Here is a 23,252-nt window from a genome sequence, read left to right on the forward strand (position 1 = left end):
ATTTAACATCTACCTGTGAAAATACATAGACCTCAGATCTTTGGCAGATGCTGGAAGTCATAAAGCAATTACATTTTTCCACATTTCAAGACTAGTAATTATTTCACCCAAAAGACAATTCAGAAAGCTTTTCAGCCCAGACTATGTGTCTCTAGCTCATTGAAAATGGAAAGATACCATCTTTTATTGCTTAGCCATAAAGTAAATTAATTTAAGCTATTTTTCTGAAGTTAACATCCTGTATTCCAGTTTCCACTGTTAAAATATATACACTTAAACAGTTAAATAGTGCATGTACAGTTCTGTTCTATTCCAGTAGGGCACATTGTGATTACATTTTAAGTGCAAGCATGTTATAAAATATCTTTTTAACATGCCTATCTGTACAAACCAGTTTTATATACACATGACATACAGTTCTAATACTGTTGTAACACAAGCATTTTATATGCATGTGTGTGACATATTTTATGTTAAATGTGTTTTTTTCTCAGCTAATCATAGTGTGCACACAAGCAGCCCACAGCAGTTTTTTTCCCCAACTGTCTCCCCTGTTTTGCTACCCCCTCCCTTTTTAGGAAGCTCTTTCTACTTCTATATTAAACACAAAATGAAAATTCTAGCAAAACTAGGCATTCCACTGTGTGATACCTTAAACTTCTTGTATCAAAGGCAACATGGGATACATGCAAATAACCCTTTAAGGATATCAGTTGTTTCAGCTAAATGGCAATTCTGAATGCCCATGACTTTTTCTTTTACTTTTATTTTTAAGTCTATGTATGGACAATTTCAGGCCAATAAAGCCAAACCCCTCCAGCTGTGGACATGCATGTTTCTGCCTTCTTATGTCATCATCAGCACAGCATAAAAGGTATGTTTGATGTTTGGAAACACAGGATTGTTGTACCCAACTGATATCCATAAACATTAGGGTGTTTACAAAATCGCACCTAGGTGGCGCTACATACCCATTCTTTTTACTTATTCCTGGTAATATTGTGATTCCCTGTTGCCTGCAGCCCTAGGGATTGAAATAATTTCCTATTGCTCTCTTATTTTAAATCTCTGTTATAAACCCGGTGAAACCTCACAGAGTTGGATTAAAATTAACCTTAGCGTTAAGCTTACCTACAAGTTTGCCAATAGCTCTGGGTGCTTGATAGAGAATTTGTTACTGATTGATTGTTTCTGAGACTTCTCCTCACACCTCCTCTCAGCTCTGCCTGCTCTGTTCTCTCTTTGGGCTCATTCCGATCCCCTATCATGCTTCCAAATCCCACCCACCTCTTGCTGTCTCTACTTTTATCCTCTCCACTAATCCCTCCCATCAACCAGCCAGCCTATCATAACAATGCCTACATTTTTATCCCCTATCAACCACAACACCACAGTTCTGGTCCTCCATAAACTCCATTCTCCACCAAGGTAAGGTTGGCACCCCCCATCCACCTATCTCTCTCCCTTCCTCCAGTAGTATTGCTGCTTCTTTCAATAAATACTTTACTGAATCCATTCTATCTTTGGGCAAGCAACACAACCCTGCCCCCACTCTTCCCACATCAAACCCAAATACTCTTTCCACTGTCTTTTCTTTTTCTTCTGTGCCCACCACCATAATAAAAAAAACTTCTGTTAAAGCTTAAGCCTACAAAACTTGATGTTCACAACCTTCCCTGTGATTATTTAAAAATAGCAGCCAATGCACTAGCATATCCAATCTTTATCTTAATAAATCAATATTCACCAGAATGCTATGTCCCTTAACTTTGGAAAATATCCTAAATAATACCCCTCGATAAAAGTGGCCCCTCCACTGAACTCTCCAACTACCATCCCATAGCCATCCTTTCACCACTATCCAAAATACTTGAGAAATGCATTCACTCTCAAGTCCTAAACTATTTACAAACCAATAACCTTCTCTCCAGCACCCAACATGGCTTTAGGCTATTCCATAGTACTACCTCAGCCTTACTCTCTTTCAATATCACTATCCTTCATTGCAAAAACAATGGCCTGTTCTCCTCTGCCACATTCTTGAACCTCTCCAAGGCTTTTGATATAGTCTCACACAAACTACTACTCTCTGTTCTCACTAACCTCTCCTTTTCTCAATCTGCTACAAACTGGTTTCACAGCTATCTAGATGGCCACCAACAATCCATTGTGTGGAATAATGACCTATCACCTTGACTTCCTGTCACACTTGGTGTCCCCCAAGGATCCATTCTTGGATCACTGTTATTCTCACTCTTCACCAATAATCTACTCACAGCCACCAAGCAGACCACTCTCATACAGTATGCAGATGACTCTTCTCTCATCTGCTCATCCCCAACTATACCTGAACTTCATAAAATTACACAGGAAGCCTTTTCCTCTTTAGAAAACTGGCTATCCAATCCACAGCTAATACTCAACCCTAACAAGATGAATTTCCTCATCTTCCATCCCACTAAGTCTAGCCTAACTAACCACCACTTCAATATTCTGGCCAACAACAACACCATCATCTCCCCTAAAGAACATACCAAACTACATGGCATTTACAGTGACAAGCATCTTAAATTTGACACTCACATTTCTCTAACCGTAAAAACATTCACAAAAAACTAGGATCATTGTATAGACATAAGCAATACCTGACCAAAGCAGTGGGAATCTCAGTTGCCAACTCTCACCACATTTTAACCTTACTCTGCACCTCTCCTATACTTAACAATCTTAGACAAACTGACCTAAACAAGCTAGAGGATGGCTACAACAAAATAGCTAAATTTGCCTTTGGTTCATCCTACCGCAGCCATCACTGCAACTCACTTAAAGATCTCGATTGGCTTGAACTCCTGAAACTTCTTTGACTCAATCAACTCTCCCTCACTCATAAATTAAACCATCCTCATACCGTGCCCTCCCTTCAAAACCTTCTCCAGCCCTATTCTACTACTAGACCACTATGCTCCAGCAATAAAAAACAACTCCAAGTTACCAAAGCCAAGAACTCAGCCAGAGAAGCTCTTTTCTCCTGCATAATATCCAAATTATGGAACGCTCTCCTCCCCATTACCGCCCTACCTACATCCCATCACTTCAAGGCCAAACTAAAAGCCCACTTAAAAAGCCACAGTTTATGTCCTTGTACCAATCCAGACCAATGACTCACTTATGTTCCTCTCCTCTCATCTCCTCCCCTCCCTTACCCACCCTACCTCCCAAAATCAGATCACTATTTCTCTCCCCTTTCTTTTCATCTCCCTCTGATTTTTTTCTCTAACCCTTCCTGCTTACATCACTATATGATGGTGTTGGCTATATGTCTGTTAGTGTACTTAGCTAGTAATGTCTTTCGGCTTTTTCCAGTTAGGGGTTGCCACAACAGAACTCCGGTCCACTAATGACTGGCAGTGGATTTTTACAGTGCCGAGTTGCCAACCCGATGCCCAACCTTCAAAGAAGGCACACCCATTCACACATACACCTACCTGCATGTCTTTAACGTCACTCGAATGCGGGGAGGACATGCAGACTCCACACAGAAGGTTAGTGTACTTAACTATAACTGTTAATTTAAACAGTTTAGAAGGTGTAATTGTTTATTCTTATCAGTTATCTAAACATACTTAACATATTATAATACTGAGCATTCTATGTCATCTTATGTTTATAGTGTAACTTGTAAATGTATTATTACTTTTTATGTGTATTGCTAATAGGTCTTTCATAAATCCTTGCTATTCATGTTTACTACAGATTTTACTTGCCTTGCATTGTTACTTGTTTTGCTTGTGTGGAGCTTTTCTCCCCGGGCCCCTGCTGAAAATGGACCTGTGTCCAGTCAGAATTTCCCGGTAAACAAATGTAAATAAATAAATATATAAATCATGTTGATATTCACAAATGACATATAATTATTTACAAAATTCCAGCTAGCTGTGCTGGCAGTATCTCCCTTTGTGACAGTCATCATCCCCATCTGCAAGAACTGGCTCTGACAAGAGTTGCACTGGCACATCCATGCCCATGGTCAGATGCTCTGCTGCTACCCGAATGTGACTGATGCCTGCGTGATAAGCTGTCCTCATGAGTATCCGAAGGACCATGACTCCATGGCCTACCACATCTGGATGTGGACACCTCAATCACTGATGCAGCAGTGGAAGTAGTGGCACTACAGGAGCATGATCAGGCATAGCCACATTGGCTAACATCAAATGATGATGCTGATCTATATCCACATGGATGCTGTCCCCCTCCCAGCAGACAATCCATCACAGAGACTGCCCTTTCCATTGTGTCATTCATCTGATCCATTTAATTGGCAATACAGCAGAGGAAAGTCATGCATGTCAGCCTGTGCCACATCTACAACCCTAACCATGACCTCAGAGGCCCCATGTGCCTGTAACTCCATGAGAGCCTTAAACATATGTCAAGTGACATGTAAAGACACACCAGGATCAGGTGGAGGGTGGACAGTAGGCAACCTACGAGCACCTCTAACAAACCTCCTACACGGCACCTTACACACACTTTGGCTGTGGACAGAGTCAACAGGCACTGAAGATGCAATCACATTAACTGATCAAGTGTTTCACCCTGCAACTGTCCAATATCTGATAGCTCACTGGAATAGGTATGCATAGGCCTACTGGCTGTGTCTGATGGAAATACAGTGGAAAACTGAATGTCCACCTCAGTGTAAAATTCAATGTCTTCACTCCAAGACTGTGCCTCTGTTTGGCCACTATCATCATCAGATTCTGCAGATACTCTGACATCAGGTCATAAGTGTCCTATACTTCCATTGTCAGGATCACCTGTGATAATAGCAAACTAACACTGGTTCCACCATCACCAATACACACTATACCTCTCAACCTCTTAGAGCAAGAAATCTGGACAAAGCCACAACTAATGGGAGGACAAAGGTCCAAAAATAGTAGCAGTTTCTAAATGTTGCTCATACAAACTTAGAAAGTTGATAGTGCAACAGGTTTTGAAATAGCATGGATTTTCTAAATAATATGAAGTCTGAAACTCAAATGTCTGCCATTATTTTCTGACTTCAATCCTCAGTGATTTGCTAGAAAACCACAGTTTTATGAGAAACCGATGAAAAATATGAGGCAAAAATCTTGACATTCTACGAAAATCTGTACAGTCGAGAGGTATGATACACACACTCATAACACCCACCTCATACATATAGATAAATGCATAAACGGTCACCAATAATCAAATAAAAATGTTTGGCTTGTCATGTGCAGATGACTTCACACTTGTTATGGTGGATAGTCTTGGAAGAAGTTAAGCAAATGGTCAGGACACAATCATCACAATTCTAATAACACAAGGGGATAGAATTTTTGCATATATGTCCAATAACAATGCTTTTAAATGAAACTTGGCTGACACATCCACCCAAAGTCCATGTGTAAGGAACAAACTGTGTTGTTAAATATATCAATTTATTAATAGGTTCATCCAAAAAATAATAATTAAAAAATGAACTATTACTAATATTTTATACTTAAAGAAAATCTAATAAAATGATATATATAAGCTTACATGGAAGCTCCCCCTGACACATACTTGTCCTCCCAGAAACATTTGCACCAGCATCAATCACATGCTGTTGTGTACTTTCCATTGAGCTCTCTGGACCACTGACAGTGAACAGAAACTCTCTATTTGGTGTCAGTGGTGGCTCTGTAGCAGACCCCTCCCCCTTAGCCAGCAATCCATGGGCAACCACAGCTGCTGTCCTCCAGGCTCATGAAATCATAATAGTGGCCATATGATACAGTTAGTCATAAGTTCTGGTGCAACCCCCTACGGCATTTACTTCATTGACTATCTGGTTCCAAACCTGCATTCTGTCAGCCATATCCCCACATCCTCTCTCAAGAAGGTGCCTGAATGCTTGCACTATGATATAATTTTCCAAGTCACTAAAAGAGGGTTTGCCAGGATTGGTAAGCTTGGGTGCCATACTCATAGGTGACATAAAACAGCGAACGATACAACACAGAAATATCACATAATTAAATGTCTGCTTATATACATGCATATATATTTTTGACATTAACCAGTGGATGCACACCGTTCAGTTATTAAAATTTAAGGCTGTGTGGTTGTGCCATACAACACTCATACAAAACAATGTTTGAACCAAAACCGGGAATAACAATGGAGTAATGTATTGTTTACCACGGGGGGGGGGGGACTGGGATGACTACACAATTTCAAGAGCAAACATCTTGAAAACAACTTTTGTTGTGGCAATACACAAATTGTACTTGTTTCCCCCACAGCAAAACAACAGGCAAATGGCAGTCTGCACCAAACAAGGAACAACACATTATTCAAATGCTTTAAAAATCCCAAAATGTGTACACTTTAACAGAAAAAGTAAATTTTATAAGATTGTCAGTCACCTCTTATTGCGTCCATTACTAGACTAGAGGTGTCTATGGGCCATCTTATAAGCCTTACACTCCCATGTCACTGACAACGTAAGACATTACATTTCACTGTAATTACAGAACAGTGTAAGATAAACAGTTGTAACAATAACACTTGTGATGAAAATTAATAAGGCTGTCTATCTGAGAAAATAAAATGCCTAAGAAAAATGCCTATGAAATAGTGAACTTATAAGAAGTGCATACAGAGAAGCTCCATTTTTAATGCATATCTATATATATATATATATATATATATATATATATATATATATATATTATATAGATAGATAGATATATAGATATATAGATATATATTTGCCTTGTAACAAGAACAAATCTAGCATATATTTGAAAAATACAATCACACCTGAGCAAGATCAGAAGGTTTATTTGTAGATAAATCCAAATCAGTAGCAATCTTCTTCTGTGTTCTCCACATACACAACTCTCCTCACTTTCAAGTTTCCCAGCTACATGATAACCTTTTTATAGTGTAGATTCAGGACTCTGAGCATGGTGAAGATGTAAATAAGGTGTGAACTCATTAGAACTGCTGAATGCCAAACGTTTGACTTCATGTAGCAGGTGTAAGCATAGTGTAGGCATTATCTCAGTGTTTGTTGCTAATGGATTGCAACTGTGAATGATTAGTGGAAAGGAGAAGGAAAACAGCAGCAACTGAGCCTACCTTACCTGCAGGGGGTGTGTCACCCAGGATACACTTACAAAGTATGGAAGCAACTGTAGCAAGCTTTAAAATGGAAGTGAACAGCACACATTTCTCATTTTTGTTCACTAATAGCCAAACTGTCCTGCCTATGCTGAAAACTGTATTTACTGTTATGTAATTTTATCATACATTTTAATGACAATTTTACAAAATGCCCTATAGACTGCATATCTGAAAGTATGGCACAGATAAAAGAATGAACACAATATAAAGAGAAGACAAAGCTGCATTGGTGCAAACAATATTCATACCTGCTTGTGTGATCATTCATTGCACTAAATATGTAAGCAACACATGTACAAACAAGTGAGAGTGCACAAATGTATATGTCTTTATAATGCTGTGGAGGAAATGGACTTCCTTGAATGCACAATAATTTATATTCCTGCTGCAAAGTTGTTTTTGTGGCAAAGACAGATAAGACACCCCCAGTGTGTTCTATAGTTTCATTTGACTGACTTGTGTTTGACTCTGTAAGGTGGGTTGAAAATTATTTGTTATGTTGTCTGTGTTTCCTTTTTAATTGCTTTATTTATTCTTTTTTTAATAATTAGTATTTGCGTAATGTTATAACTTCCGCGGTGGTGCAACGGTGGTGTTGTTGCCTCACAGCAAGAGGTTCTCCCGTTCGATTCTCGGCTTGGGTTGGTAGTGCCTTCTGTGTGGAGTCTGCATGTCCTCCCAGCGGTCAAGTGAGCGTTCGAAAGACATGCGTTGAATGGGCGTGCCTTCGTTGAAGGTTGGGCATTGGGCTGGCAACTTGACACCATAAAAAACAACTGCCAATCATTAGCGGACCGGAGTTCCACTGTGGTGACCCATAACCAGGAAAAGCCGAAAGACAAACAACAACAACAAGTATCTGCGCAATGTTCTTAGCGCAAACACGGCGAAACTGCAAAATAATTTAAAAGATATGGATGTTCTATGATAAAGATGGCTTAAATTAAATCCATGAATCAAGTGTGGGTCTAGCACATCTGTTAAACATGAATCACACAGTATATGTAGATCAAGGTTCAAGTGCCACATTTATCTTTTAGACATGAAAACTAATAAACCCTTCTTACAATAATAATCCATGCTGAGTTCTACTAAATTCACTTGCATGTTGCTCACCTCCATGCAAACACAGTGTAATGGCCTAGACATCAAGCAGACATGTCAAGTTCATAAAGCTACATTGTTGCATCTTTTGCTACCCATCGCGCAAACATGCTAAGAGCCATTGTGTGATGGTCAGCAAGCTTCCACAACACCTGCATGTCTATAAAACCTGCAGACAACAAGCAGAAGCTTATCAGTTTCAAAATGGATACATACTATCATGTGTGATTTGCCACTGTGCAAACACATGAAGTGTCACTAAGCAGCGGTTAGTACACATGCATACTAATAAATGTGAAAATATTTTTTGAAACAAAGTTTCTTGCTGTCGGTAAAGTGCACAAACAAGCACCAAGGAGAAAAACTGAGAAAATGCTAGGTGCACACCATGGTGAAGTAAGTGAAACTTTAATAAATAGACATAAAAGGCTACAAAACAATAAAACAGTCACAAAAGGTTAGCAGTTTTGCTACTGCCAGGTAGCTTCTTCAGACCTAAATCATAACAGTCAAACCATCTGTATTTAAATGCAATGAAGCAAATCAGAAAAAAGAACTGATTAAGACATCAATCATCATTTAAAAACAGAGTGAACCTAGTATAAAAACCTATTGGTAATGATGCTTACAAACACTGTAAAAAACGTTTTGTACGTAAATGCCCTTCCTGTCCCATAGTTAAATATTAAGAGAAATATTTTATAAAGTTAAATTACCATAAATATTCATTCCTCTTGGTTGGAGTGTCCTATAATTAATAATAAACCTACACTCCAACTTATCCTACTCATTTTTGAAGCTTCCCTCGTGCTCCATAGATGGACGCACTAGCACACTGAAAAATAAACTTTTGTAACAACCCCCATGGGTAGACACAAAATGTTCTGCTACTGGACTCAGGCAATTTTTATTCCTGATGTCCCCCAAATGTTCCATGACTCTTACTTTCACCCTTCTTTTTGTTTGCCCAATATACCACTTTATTTTATCATAATTGCAGCGTATAATGTGAACTACATCCTGCAAATTACAATGAAATACCTCTCTGGCAATATACAGTGTCCCATTGATTTTGCATCCATCCATTTTTTTGCTCTGCTACAAATCATGCAATTCCCATATGACCACATACCTACCTTGCCCAACTTCATTGTACTAACACATTTTGCATTCAATATTTCTTTTAGATTACTATAGCTTTCATAGGAGAAAGACACATGGCGAGGAAACAATTTACCCACACTACCATCCTCCTTCACCATATACCAAAATTTGCTAACAACATTTTCCATCACATGGGAGAATGTTGAAAATTCATTCACAAAAAAGAGTTTTTCCACTGCTACCACATTCTCATTAGGTCCTTTCCTTTGGTTGTAGGAACCTTGCTTCCTCTTTGAAATTCCACCAAAAACATTTTTCTTAGCGGTGAGTAACTACTCCTATGGGTAGCCCCTGGCCCTTAATCTATCTATAGTTTCATCTAAAAAAACTTGTTTTAAAGATTCTTCGGAAGTATCCCAAAGAATCCATTTTGGCTCTGGAGTAGATCCCTGATCAGATGGGGAGGCTGCATACTTTCTGCATGTAAAAAGTATTCACCGAAATGGATTTTCTGTGAGGTTTAAATTGTACCCTATTGTACTTATCCACATATAATTTCACATCCAAATAAAAAATGCTATTGGAATTAAGCTGATAAGTGAATCTCAGACCATGCTCTGTACAATTTAATTCTTACATAAACCTCAAAAAGGCATTCTGCTCCCCTTTACAAACAAAGATTAAGTCATCAATAAATCTACCGTAGTATACTACATTTTCAGTAAAAAACTTGAGATAAAGAAATTGATTCTCAAAATCCCCATATATATCACAGCATATAAGGGAGCAGAAGCCGTCCCCATAGCCATACCTCATTTTTGTAAAAAGAATTTCTTACCCACTCTGAAATAGTTGTGAGTAAGACAAGATTCCAACAGCAACAACAGAAATGATGTATGAGGACCCTCACCCATCATTCTACCCAAGGCCTCCAAACCTCTTCTTATATTAATGTTGGTATATAATGCACAAACATCTACTGTAGCCCAATAGTAGTTGGTCTGCCATTCAATTTTTTAAGTCCCTCACATAAATGGGTCTATATTAGAACATCAAAGTTTCAAAACTTCGAATGTTCTAATATCGACCCCTATTGAGTGAACGCTGAAAACAGCGAAGCTACAGAAAACTGATTCTTTTCCTAGGAAAATAATTCAGTTGTCCGTTTCTGTCGCTTCACTATTTTCAACACTGTGGTGGAAAGTTACGGGTCGGGTTCAGGTAAGTGTGCGACTGGGTGTGGGTTAGGTGAGTTAGGGTTAGGGTGCAGGTTAGATATGTGTGTGATTGTGTGGACGTGAGGGTTAGAGCGGGTTAGGTGAGTTAGGGTTAGGGCGCTGGTCAGGTAAGTGTGCGATTGTGTGGACATGAGGTTTAGGGCAGGGTAGGTGAGTTAGGGTTAGGGTGCGGGAGAGGTGAGTGTGCGATAGTGATGGACCTTAGGGTTAGGGTTTGGGTTAAGGTAAGTGGATAGTTAGTGGTGTATGTACAGTGTAGTATAGGGTTAGATGTAAGATTTTAGGTGTATGTGTGTGGATTGCTGTTTGTTTGGTGTGATGGTGTTGTGTGTATGTATTTTGGAACAGCAATTTTTTCCCTAGGAAAAAAATTTTCTGTTCTGCATGTTCTATGTTGTAAGCATTCGGTGAATAGGGGTCGATATTAGAACATTGGAAGTTTTGAAACTTCGATGTTCTAATATAGACCCCACATAAATCCCCAGTGTTTTTAATATGTGCTGGTACTTTTGTCAAATATTTTTTTAAATGAAAATTCAAATATAGGCCCACATTTTCCAAGTACGAACCTAACATGGACACAATGGGTCCTCCAGGGGATGATCTTAAATTTTTATGAATTTTTGGCAGGGTGTAAAACTCTTGGTCCTTGGGCTCTTTAATAAACAATCTGTCACATCGTTATTACTCAGGAAACCCAACCTTTCACCCTTTTCCAAAATTTCAAGCAACTCCTCATTAAACCTGGTAAGGGGATTATTCATCAATTCTACATAATCATCTTGCAGAAAAATGAAATAATTTATCATGTTTTCATAATCCCTTTTGCTCATAATTACCCAGTTACCCCATTATCAGATTGTTTGAAGACAAAATCATCCAAAAATCTTTGAAGTTCCTCCCACTCTTCTTTAGACAAATTATAGCTCTTAACACTTTTCAAATAAATGTCAAACTCATGTTCTATTTGTTTACAAATCACACTCAAAACATTTTTTATGTTGGAAGAAAGTTTGGGAGGGCATGAATTTACTTTTGTTAGAAGAAAAATAAGGAACATGTAATACTCCTTAACCAGTATTAAAAGCACTCCTCAAAACCACCATCATGCTCATCAGTAAACTCATCCCGTATTTCAAAAAATAAATGAGTTTCATGTAAGCTAACATTTAATAGTTCATCATCCGTGTTTGAATCATGGTGTGCAACATTAGAAACAAATACATGTTTTTCCAAAGAGTTAAATTATACTTTTAAGTGCATTTTGTGACAGAAACGCTTAACGTCCAAAATCAGATCAGCTAAACAGGGCATTCTGGTACGGACAAATTTAGGGCCTTTAAGAAGCACCCTAATAAATTCTTGCTTGAGCCTAAATTCAGACAAATTCACAATACTCAAGTTGAAACTGGCAAATTGGCAAACATCAATTTACTATCAGAAACAGGAGCCATGGGACCCCCCACACATACATTAGTACTAGCACATTTATTACAACCTGCATGGCTATCTCTTAATGCAGTATTACCATTTACAACATGAAAATCTTCATTTAACTCAAAATTATCATTGTTGATACCATTAACAGCATCAAGAGATTCAAATGCAGAGCGTCAATCATTAACAACGCAGGCTTGTTTAACAACAAATTATCTGCTGAACAAGCAAAAACTCTTACTTCTTTCTGTTGTCGCCATTCTGACAACCTTTCCAAAAGGAACTTCGTGTTTGCTTCTGTTTTTCAACACACACACACACACACACTTCTCCAAAATAAATGAATGCAGTGTAAGTGCCCTTGCTGATCACCACCAAAACTTTTATTCAGTATGCCTAAAACAGGTTTGCACAGTACGCTACACTGACTACACTTTCCTATAATGTGTTAAAACTTTATACATTGCTTAATATGAAACTCTGGTAGTCATTGTGGTAGTCCACGCAATCATGCAAACTAGTTTGCTCATAGGCAAACATGTATGCATGTCTGTAAGTGTTGTGCTGCTTTACATGGTTTCCTGGCAAGCAACACTGTTGCTGGCCACGAAACTGCTCTTGTATTCGTGTAAGTGTGATGCACAGCATGCATATGAAATTAGCACTGCTGTTGATCCCACAAACAGGTAAACTCTGTATAGGCTTCACGCTAAGTCTACATGGAGTTTATTGAAACCCAGGGATAATTTTTAAAGCATGGTATATGAACAACTGGAGTGCATTCAGTACAGTACTACTACCAATAGTGAGACACATCTTAGTATATAAGTGCACTATTCTGTCTTAAACTCATTTTATAAGGTGTTATTATTTTTAAACAGTGTTTTCAGTACAATATTGCAAACCAAAATACATAGAGCACAAATATGGTTATTGTGTTTGTGTATTAGATTGGACGATGTAAACTCCACCAGAACTTGATAGCCGTACACTCTCCAGTCAAGTAAGCATAAGCATTTCTCAGAAAAATTCATCCAAAATCTACACTTCTGAAATCAGTAGTCCCTTCTCTGCATAAGCACATCATGAACATTCTGTTTAACTTCAGTAAATATTTATAAAACTAAATGTTTTTACGTAATAAATGTAATGCTGTACAACATGATGTGTGAATTTATTGTGTATATTTTCTCTTTTGCCTCTTCCTCCCCTTTTATCTCTTTTTCTTATTTTAATTATGCATTCCTTTATCCTTTATTATATTCCTTCTATCCCATTTATGTACATTTTTAACAAATCCAAAATCCTCATGAGTGGCCCAGGCATGTATCTTAGGGATAATATACCCTTTGGCCCATATGGGAAAGTCCTTGTAGGGGCAGGGTCGTGACACCAGTCCTGGAGGTACCACAGCTGATGGCAGCATGGCAAGACTCACTGAACAGGGTCTTTGGGATTGGGTTGAGGACATGGCTGACACAGGTCATGGACAGACAGATTCAGCCAGTCAAAGAAGTCCAATCAGCATATTCAAGACATGCTTTCCTAGTTGGTACCAATTGCCACACTACCCTAGCCCCTACCCCTCAACATCAGGGTCCTCCACTGCACCACCATCTAGCAGTAGAACTATTTCAGGCTTTATGGACTGGGAACTCCTGCTGGCACCTCCTCAACCCTTCTTCCCCTTTTCCTTTCTCCTATACCTCACCCAGTTTCACACACACTACCCTCTTACATAAAAATATTTGAAGAAACAGAAGGGTATATTCCCCACCAAAACAATAGTACCCCTCCTCTACCACCTCCTTCAGCACAATCCTCATGATGTTTTCCTTATGTATTCACCTCTTTGTTTTGTCCTCCCTTTTCAATCTTTCCTATATCCCACTTTCCATTCTTTAAAGTAAACAACGGGTTGTCCAAATAAAGATAACTCTATATAAAACATTTTAAAAAACTTAACTTTTTAAAAGTATTAATGATAAAAGCTGTACAGTCTGCCTTTTACCTTATTTTCTTCAAGTGTAACTGCTCATCGCCACATCCGGTCATAATATACAAATATTTATGAAATAGTACAAAGCCTATGGCTTTCTCTTAGTACTTCATATGTACTTAATGTTTAATTTGTTTTTTTCTGCTTTTGCTGTAAACAGACATGTTTTACAAGATCCCTTCACAATTTCTTATTCAGTGCTAATAAGCCGCGCTTAGCTGACTTGCATATACTTGTAGCACCATATGTGATGGATAACCATTACATAGCTGTGAAGTCCCAGATTATAAATACCACATTAAGATATGTAGATGATCACTTAATTGATTTTTTAGATATCAAGATTTTTAAAAATAATAGCAATTTGTTAGAAATATATGGTTTTAAGAAAACAACAAGAAGTAACAGTTATTTAAGTAGAACTAGTATGCATCTACCTTATGTAGGCTGTTACTAGACTAACAACCACTATGGCCTTACAAGTCCAGCTGTGAATTCCAAACCATTTGGGTCCCAAGAATCATATTTGGGGGGGGGGGGGTCATGTTAGTAGGCAGGTAAGTAAGATGAATTGAAAGACAGACCCCCGGATTCACTATCCTTCTGTGCAGGAAGTTTTGGAGCAGGACGGCAGAGGGCCATGCATATTAATGAAGGCGCGCTGCCTGAGCTCTTTATCTTACACAGAGCATGTAAGAGTGCAGGGGGCATGTCTGAGAGCAGAGCTCTCAGAATATACATGCCCCTGCAATGAAAAACAGTAGAGAAATCATAAAAAAATGAGCAAGACCGCTCATAGGTGTATGGATACCCTCAGCAACATCCCCCCATGTGTACAAGAGCAATAGTCAAAACAACAAATATAAAGATTTTTTTTTTTTTTTTTTTTATGAAATAGATTAAATTTAACCATAGGTGCACGGGTTTGCTCATCGCTTAGCTACGGTTAATGCAGGTTAAATGGCAGAAGAGGATAAAAAGCAAGACATATGCAAATGAAGCAGTACAGCAATAGTGTACGAGCAGTCATTCCCGGTTTGAGTCCCACTGCAGTACATTCCATTTTCCATGTCAATTCACTTTATGACCAATATTTTTAGTTGCATAACCTACTAAATAACATATATTTTAAACTGGAGTACTGCATTAAATTAGATGTGAGGTGCCAGTGTCATATTGTTGTAATGTCCACAGATAATACATGTGCCCCATACAGTATATGTACACAGGAATCAGGGATACAAATGGAAGGTAAAATGTGTAATGAATGATAACTCCATACAGCTTCCAAATCCCCTACCTTCCCAAGAACCATTAGACATTACTGTCTAAATTAGTGCAGTGATAAGCAGGAGTAAGCACTAGTAAGCAAGTGTAAGCACTATTAAGCAGTAGTAAGTGGGAGTAAGCATATGTACTTACTAGTAAGCAGGTTTAAGCCCGTTTGTGTGGGGGTAAGCAATGGGCACACAGGTTAAACTATATTAAAGCTAACTCTCTGTAAGCATATTTAACTGGAGGTTAGCATTACTTACCCTCATGCAATCCCATGCAAACTCGCTTACATGTGCTCAAAAGTGCCTTAATCATGCTGTATCCAACAGCTGCTGTTCTGCCCAGCAACAAAATAAACAGCCTTTGCAGGTCTTGAACCCAGAACCCTATAGTCACAGTAGTTAACCACTAAGCCATCACAGCAGTACATACGACTGAGGTATCACCCAACAAATCCTCACTATAGTAAAATCAAACTGAACATGTGAAAGTAATCTGTATATAGTCATATGTTCTATAACCTACTACATAACATAAATATGTGAACTGGAGTACTGAAGTAAGCCCAGATGTGAGGTGTAATTGTAATAGAGTGTTGAAGTCCCCTATTAAACACAAGGACCCCATACAGTGTACGTACACATGGATCATGGATACCAGACATATATATATATAACATGTAATGAATAATATATCAATTCCAAAAAACAGATATAATGCAAAGTAAATATTAAACAATGCTAAGCATTGCACAGGCCAGCTTAGTAGGTGTAAGCAATGTGTAGGCCAGCTTACTCAATTTGCCCAGTGGTATACCCCTTAATACAATGCCAACCTTAGGTAAGCAGGTTTGCCCATAGCTTAGCCTTTTCAAAACCATCCAATCATGGCAAAGTTTGGGAAATTAGTCCTATTTATACTCAACAGGTGTGAATACATCTCATAACTTGTTGTAGCTTCCCCTTGCAGATACCATGTCTGGAATGGAAGAGACAGTGCACTTTTGGGTGCAGCACGGGAGCATCCAGGAGTCCAGAGTCATGGCAGGACTCCTTGTCAAAGACCATGAGCAGAGACTGCTGCAGGGCTAGTACCAGGGTTCCCAATATAAAGGGGAAGCCTGGGACCATCTCGCCTGTCACCTCACCAGTACCACTGGCATGCCTCCAACTGGTGAGCAGGTCAGGCATCACCATGCTGACCTGAAGCGGCGAAAGGGGGATCTCTTGGATCAGTGGATCCAAGAGGCTAGGGGGACATGCAGGTCCCAGTAGTGTGCAAGTATTACTCCACTACCCATTTAATAATTTCCAGATCATGTATATTATGGATAGGTATGGCTAAATATTCCTCTTATGTCCTTCACAGCGGCAAGTGAGCGGGCTGTGAACCAGGAGGCCCATGGCTGTTGCTTGGAGAGGTTGCGATGCGAGGCAGGTTAGTAATACTCTTGCATGTACTGTCATAGGAAATAAATCTAACTGTATTAGTAAGTCAGCTGTCTGTATAAAACCTGTATTGTTTAAGACAAGTACGGCATACACCAGAAAATATGGCAGAAAGAGTCTCATATAGGTTGCATGTAAATAAAAGCATAAAAGCCTGACAATGAAGGTCTAACTGCTGTACTGCATGTGTTTACTCTGGTATCATATGGTAATGTAGATCTGCAATCACTTAATAGTACTGTTGTATTAAGCACTGTTACCCACACTGTGCAATATAAATTAAAAATGTGTAGGATTGTCTGTATATGACTGTTGTAATCCCCAGAGGTCAGCTAGTACAACTGGGAGAGACATAGACAGAAAACAGTGAAAAGGTGGACAACAAAATCCAAATAGCACACACAACTGAGACATGAACTGTTTTATTTTTAGCACACACAGCCAAGGTTCAAATCCTGGGAGTGGTAGTAGTCTGCATACAGAATCATACCCCACAATTGCACAGATATGTCCAGAATGTCCAGTAAATTTGCCCATATCTGCTGCCTGTCACTGTGTGCCCCTGGGAAATCAGTGGAATGATCCCAGATGTATAGGCTGCAAACAAGAAATACAACTGATTGTCACACGTCTATAAGACCAAACCTGTCACTCTAGCAACTCCCCAAACTGTTATGAGAGTAATAAGCCAAGTATGTCCCATCTACACCCCCATGTTGTCAAGCTGTGACCAGAGTGTGTACAGTAACAGAGTGAGATGTAAGTGCATAATACTGATGTAAAACTGGTACTTTGTGTGGCAACATTCAGGTAGTGCTAACAAGCATTGCTCCCACAGGTCCGTCAGATACGAACATTGTGCCCAGAAATAAAAGAGTGATACCCTGTACTGGTACTGTTTACTCTGGTGTTGTATGATATTGTTAGTGTTGCAGATGGTCTGAATAATAAGGTATTACACATCATTGTCAGCCACACTGTGCTACATAATATAACTGTCTAGGAAACCCTGTATTAGAGTGATGTAATACAAGGTCAGAATGTAAAAACACAGGAGAATTATACACAGAAATCAGACAAGAGATGACAGCAATATCCATATAGCACACACAACTGTGATGGACAGTGTTTTAGTGTTAGCAGACACAGCCATGGTCTGAATCCTGGGAGTGGAAGTAGGCTGCATACAGAAACATACCCCACAACTGTACAGATATGTCCAGAATTTCCAGTGTATTGGCCATATCTGCTGCCTGTCACCGTCTCCCTGGGAAATCAGTGGGGTGATCCCAGATGTTTAGGCAGCAGACAGGAAATACAGTTGATTGTCACACATCTATAAAAACAAACTTGTCACACTAGCAACTCCCCATAATGTTATGTGAGTATTAGGTCAAGTATGTCCCATCTACACCCCCCATATTGTTAAACTGTGACCAGAGTGTGTACAGTAACAGAGTGAGATGTAAGTGCATAATACTAATGTGAAATCTGGTACTTTGTGTGGCAACAGTCAGGTAGTGCTAACAAACATTGCTCCCACAGGTCCGTCAGATATGAACACTGTGCCTAGAAATAAAAGATTGATACCCTGTACTGGTACTGTTTACTCTGGTATTGTATGGCATTGTGAGTGTTGCAGTTGCTCTGAATAATACAGTATCACTGATCACTGTCACCTACACTGTGCTACATAATGCAACTGTCTAGAAATCCTGTATAAGAGTGTTCTAAGTCACTAAAGGTTGAAGAGGGCAATAGTCTACATATTCACCTGCATGTGGACAAGACATGGCCAGAGTCCGTGCAAAAAGAGACGGACAGTTATGTGCATAACATCAACCTGGAATCTGGGAGTATGTGTAGAAACAGTTAGTGTTAACAAACAATTCCTCCACAGGTATACCAGGTAAGAGGTGTATACTGCAGGTAAAAACCAGTTCATGTATATAGTTGTCGAAAGCCATATCACTGCCCAAAGTAAGGCAATAGGGTAGTGTAGTAATACTTGTAAGGTAAAGATAACAGCACTGACTAGGAACGTAATGTGAACTATAGGAATATACTAGTTGTTAATTGACATCTTACCCCCCCCCACCATATCTCCAACAATATACTAAATACCCACCTCAATTGGTATGTGATGACTTCACAGTAATATTAGGACATATGTCCTATTGTTTGATAATTATTTAAATCTGTTTATATGAATGTGCTATGTTGAAATACTCCAACATTGGTGGCATGGTGCCATCAATGTACCTACATGCTGTTATTACCACTGTGGTCCCATATATGCATGTGTTCTGTTTGCTATGCAACTGTTCCATATCTGTTGTCTGGGTTAACTGGAATATCTATGCATGCTGGTATATCTAATCCTGGAATGTGTTGACTATTACTAACCCACATATGTTGATAAACCATAAAAATCATAGAACGTATGGGAATGTGGGTCCCAGCAGACCCACCTGTCCTACCTTAGCTGGCTGTGGCACTGGGCGCCAGCATGTCTGGGGCCCACTCCGGGACCTCCTCGTCCATTGGTCCTGCACCACCTTCGGGTGGAACTGCCTCAGGAGATGGGGCTCACCCCCCTGGGAGTGGGTACAGACAGGAACCTGTCACCCATTGCCAGGTCCAGGTTGTGGTGCGTAGCGAGCTCAATCAGCAGTTTGGAGATCTGCTATGTCAGCTTGAGGGCCATGTGTCGTGACTAGAGGGTCAGCCTGACTCTCCGACTCAGCCCCCAGCACAGCCACTTTCAGGACTGTGAAGGTGCAGTGGTGACTGCCCATGGGTGGGGACCTCAGTCCCACTGTTTCCACTAGGGGGCTCATGGGCTTCCGATTACCCAACACCCCTCCCCATCAAGGTGTTTACCCCCCACATGTGTCATATACTACCCCTGTATGAGCCTTGTTTGTCTTGTCTGTTAAGCTACACAACCTACCTCCCCAAATATACCTACTATCCCTCCCCAACATCCCACTCTCACCAAAAGAAAAAAAAAGGGCAATCTGTTCCCCAAAAAAAATATTGCCCCATACATAGCTGTCCATTTTGCACACATGTCCACTGAACACATGTAATCTGGTCTAACTGGCATCCCAACATATTATTGTTGTCCTCACCCCTCTATCAGGGGTTTGAGTATCCTTCCCTACACTCTCCTGCAAATCCCTAGCTATTTTCCCTACTGTCTGTCCCTCTTTGTGCCCCTTTTTCACCACTTTCCTATCAACCCTTTTTACTTTTCTTTTAAAAAAGTTAGCGTGGCTGTAAGTGGGAGTAAGCACTTTTAAGCAGTAGTAAGTGGGTTTAAACTTGTTTGCACGGGGGTAAGCAATGCCTACACAGGTTAAGTAATTAAGAAGCTAAATCAGTATACGAAACTGTAACCGGAAGTTAGCAGTGCTTACCTTTGCTCATACCCACGCAAACCCAGTTACAACTGATTAAAAGTGCCTTAATCACTCTGTATAAAATGGCCCTTGTTCTATCCAGCAACAAAATGAACAGCCTTTGCAAGGCTCGAACCCAGTTAGCAGTGCTTACCTTTGCTCAAACCCATGCAAACCCACTTACAACTGCTTAAAAGTGCCTAAATCACTCTGTATAAAATGGCCCTTGTTCTGCCCAGCAACAAAATGAACAGCCTTTGCAAGGCTCGAACCCAGGACCCTGCACACCATAATAAAAGTGATTTACCACTAAACCATGTCAAACATACATAACCCTGATGTTTTCATAAACATATCATCCAGCCCAGTCATTCAACAGTACAGGAAATTTATTTAAACATGTATATGTATGTGTGTGTGTGTGTGTGTGTGTGTGTGTGTGTGTGTGTGTGTGTGTGTGTGTGTGTGTGTGTGCATAAATGTATTTCTAAATAGATATAATTATATATGTAGATATAGATATATATAGAAATATATACATATATATATATATATATATATATATATATATATATATATATAAAATATATATATATAGAAATATATATAGAAATATATACATAAATACATACATATTGCAAACATCTATAGATATATATGTCTACATCTATATGTATATATATATATATATATATATATATATATATATAACAATATATATATATATATATATGTAAGCATAAATATATATATATATATATATATATATATATATATATATATATATATATATATATATATATATATATATAGGTATATACAGACATATATCTATAGATTTAAAAAAGAACATAACAAAAACATATATGTCCACATGCACTGTTAATGGGGTGAAGGGGCCCAAACATACGTCTTGTACATATATATATCTCCCCCAACAACCAAACTTGTCTGCCCTGCGATACAATACCAACTGTTGCAAATCCCATAACCAGGACCTGACACAACATGGGCACAAGATGTTAACAGTACTCCATCCCACCTGTAGGATGTCAGGCTGGTATCAGTAACATATCATGCAGTACAGTCTGGCTACCATAGGGAATGTACAATGTGGAAGCAATCAACATTCCTAAGATACATATACACAGACACATATATGCAGATAGGGTCTATATTAGAACATCGAAGTTTTAAAACTTTGAATGTTCTAATATCGACCCCTATTGAGCGAACACTGAAAATAGTGAAGCTACAGAAAACCAAAACTAGGGAAAGAATCCGGTTGTCCGTTTCTGTCGCTTTTCTATTTTCAGCGCTGTGGTGGAAAATTACAGTTTGGGTTCAGGTAAGTGTGCGATTGGGTGCGGGTTAGGTGAGTTAGGGTTAGGGCACAGGTTAGGTATGTGTGCGATTGTGTGGATGTGAGGGTTAGGGCGGGTTAGGTAAGTCTGCATGTTTGTGGATGTGAAGGTTAGGGCGGGGTAGTTGAGTTAGGATTAGTGTGTGGGTGAGGTAAGTATACGATAGTGACGGACCTTAGGGTTAGGGTTTGGGTTAAGGTAAGTGGATAGTTACTGGTGTATGTACAGTGTAATGTAGGGTTAGATGTAAGATTTTAGGCGTATGTGTGTGGATTGCTGTTTGTTTGGTGTGCAAGTGTTGTCTGTGTTTGCTTTGGAACAGCAAATTTTTTTCCTAGGGAAAGAATTCGCTGTTCTGCATGTTCGATGTTCTAAGAATTTGGTGAATAGGGGTTGATATTAGAACATTCAAAGTTTTGAAACTTCAATGTTCTAATACAGACCCGTGCAGATACATATATGTATATATATATATATATATATATATATATACATTTATATATATATATATATATATATATATATATATATATATATATATACATATATATATATATATATATATATATATATATATATATATATATATATACATATGAATATATATGTAACTACACATACACACAGAGATATGTATAGGAAGATACATAGATACATATGTAGAGGGTGTACACAATATGGAACAGCCACTATGCCTACAGTTGCCACCTTACCAACTGGACACTGTATGAGCCACCCATACAAATGACAATTGTTGTCTGCAACATATACCCACAGGGAGGTTAAAGGATATAACACCACACACAGGTTTGCATACATGGGAAAGCTTTATTTGTGTACTATTGCAGTTGTATATGCCATGGCATATAGTTGTTTAGACTCTGACATACATATAAACAGAGTAATGCAACTGTGAAACAGTTATATTAATGCAGTAGTCTGGAAACATTTACATATGTTGCTGTCCAGGCCGAGGCATTTAAGTAGTACAATAGTAAAGACAGACTGGGCCACAGGATAACAATCAATCAACAGTAAGTGATGCAGATGTGTAGTCCAATAGCCTCTATCTACACTCTGTACACAGTCCCTAGGGGGTAAAGACCTCAGCTGACACAATGGGATGTATCTGTTACATAACAAGGCATAACTGACACTATCAGAATCAGACTGACAAACAGAACAGTCTGTATGGCCAGAAGCAGTAGGCCTGCATTTACCCACGGTGAATTGTATGGTAATGTACATCCAGATACCTTAAGGCAGCTTACCCCTGATACCCCCACATGTTTTAACAGCCTAGGTTAGTTATGGTGCATCCCCCCACCCATAGACTGAATAATACAGGGCCATATATCACTGTTACATACACTGGCCTCTGGAGTGCATAAGGGCATACATGTATTGTGTAGAAGAAGCTCACATATATATGGACCCAAGCCCACAATATGTGTGGGATCCACAATAGCAGTGGACTGATGGCAGGACTGGCAGCATAACATACTCACAGCCCACTACATAACAACCCCTGACAGCATGTCATATGTACAAAGCCTGGTATGTAGGTGGAGGATAGAGGCTGGAACACATGCCCATATGTGAAATACTGTTGTCATACACTAAGCAAGTCACTGGTGTTACAGGATAGTCTGCAACGTACCCTTAGTCTGGAATTT

This window comes from Protopterus annectens, chromosome 1.part0 (assembly GCF_019279795.1).
Source record: "Protopterus annectens isolate FY-2018-M chromosome 1.part0, PAN1.0, whole genome shotgun sequence".
NCBI lineage: Eukaryota > Metazoa > Chordata > Ceratodontiformes > Protopteridae > Protopterus > Protopterus annectens.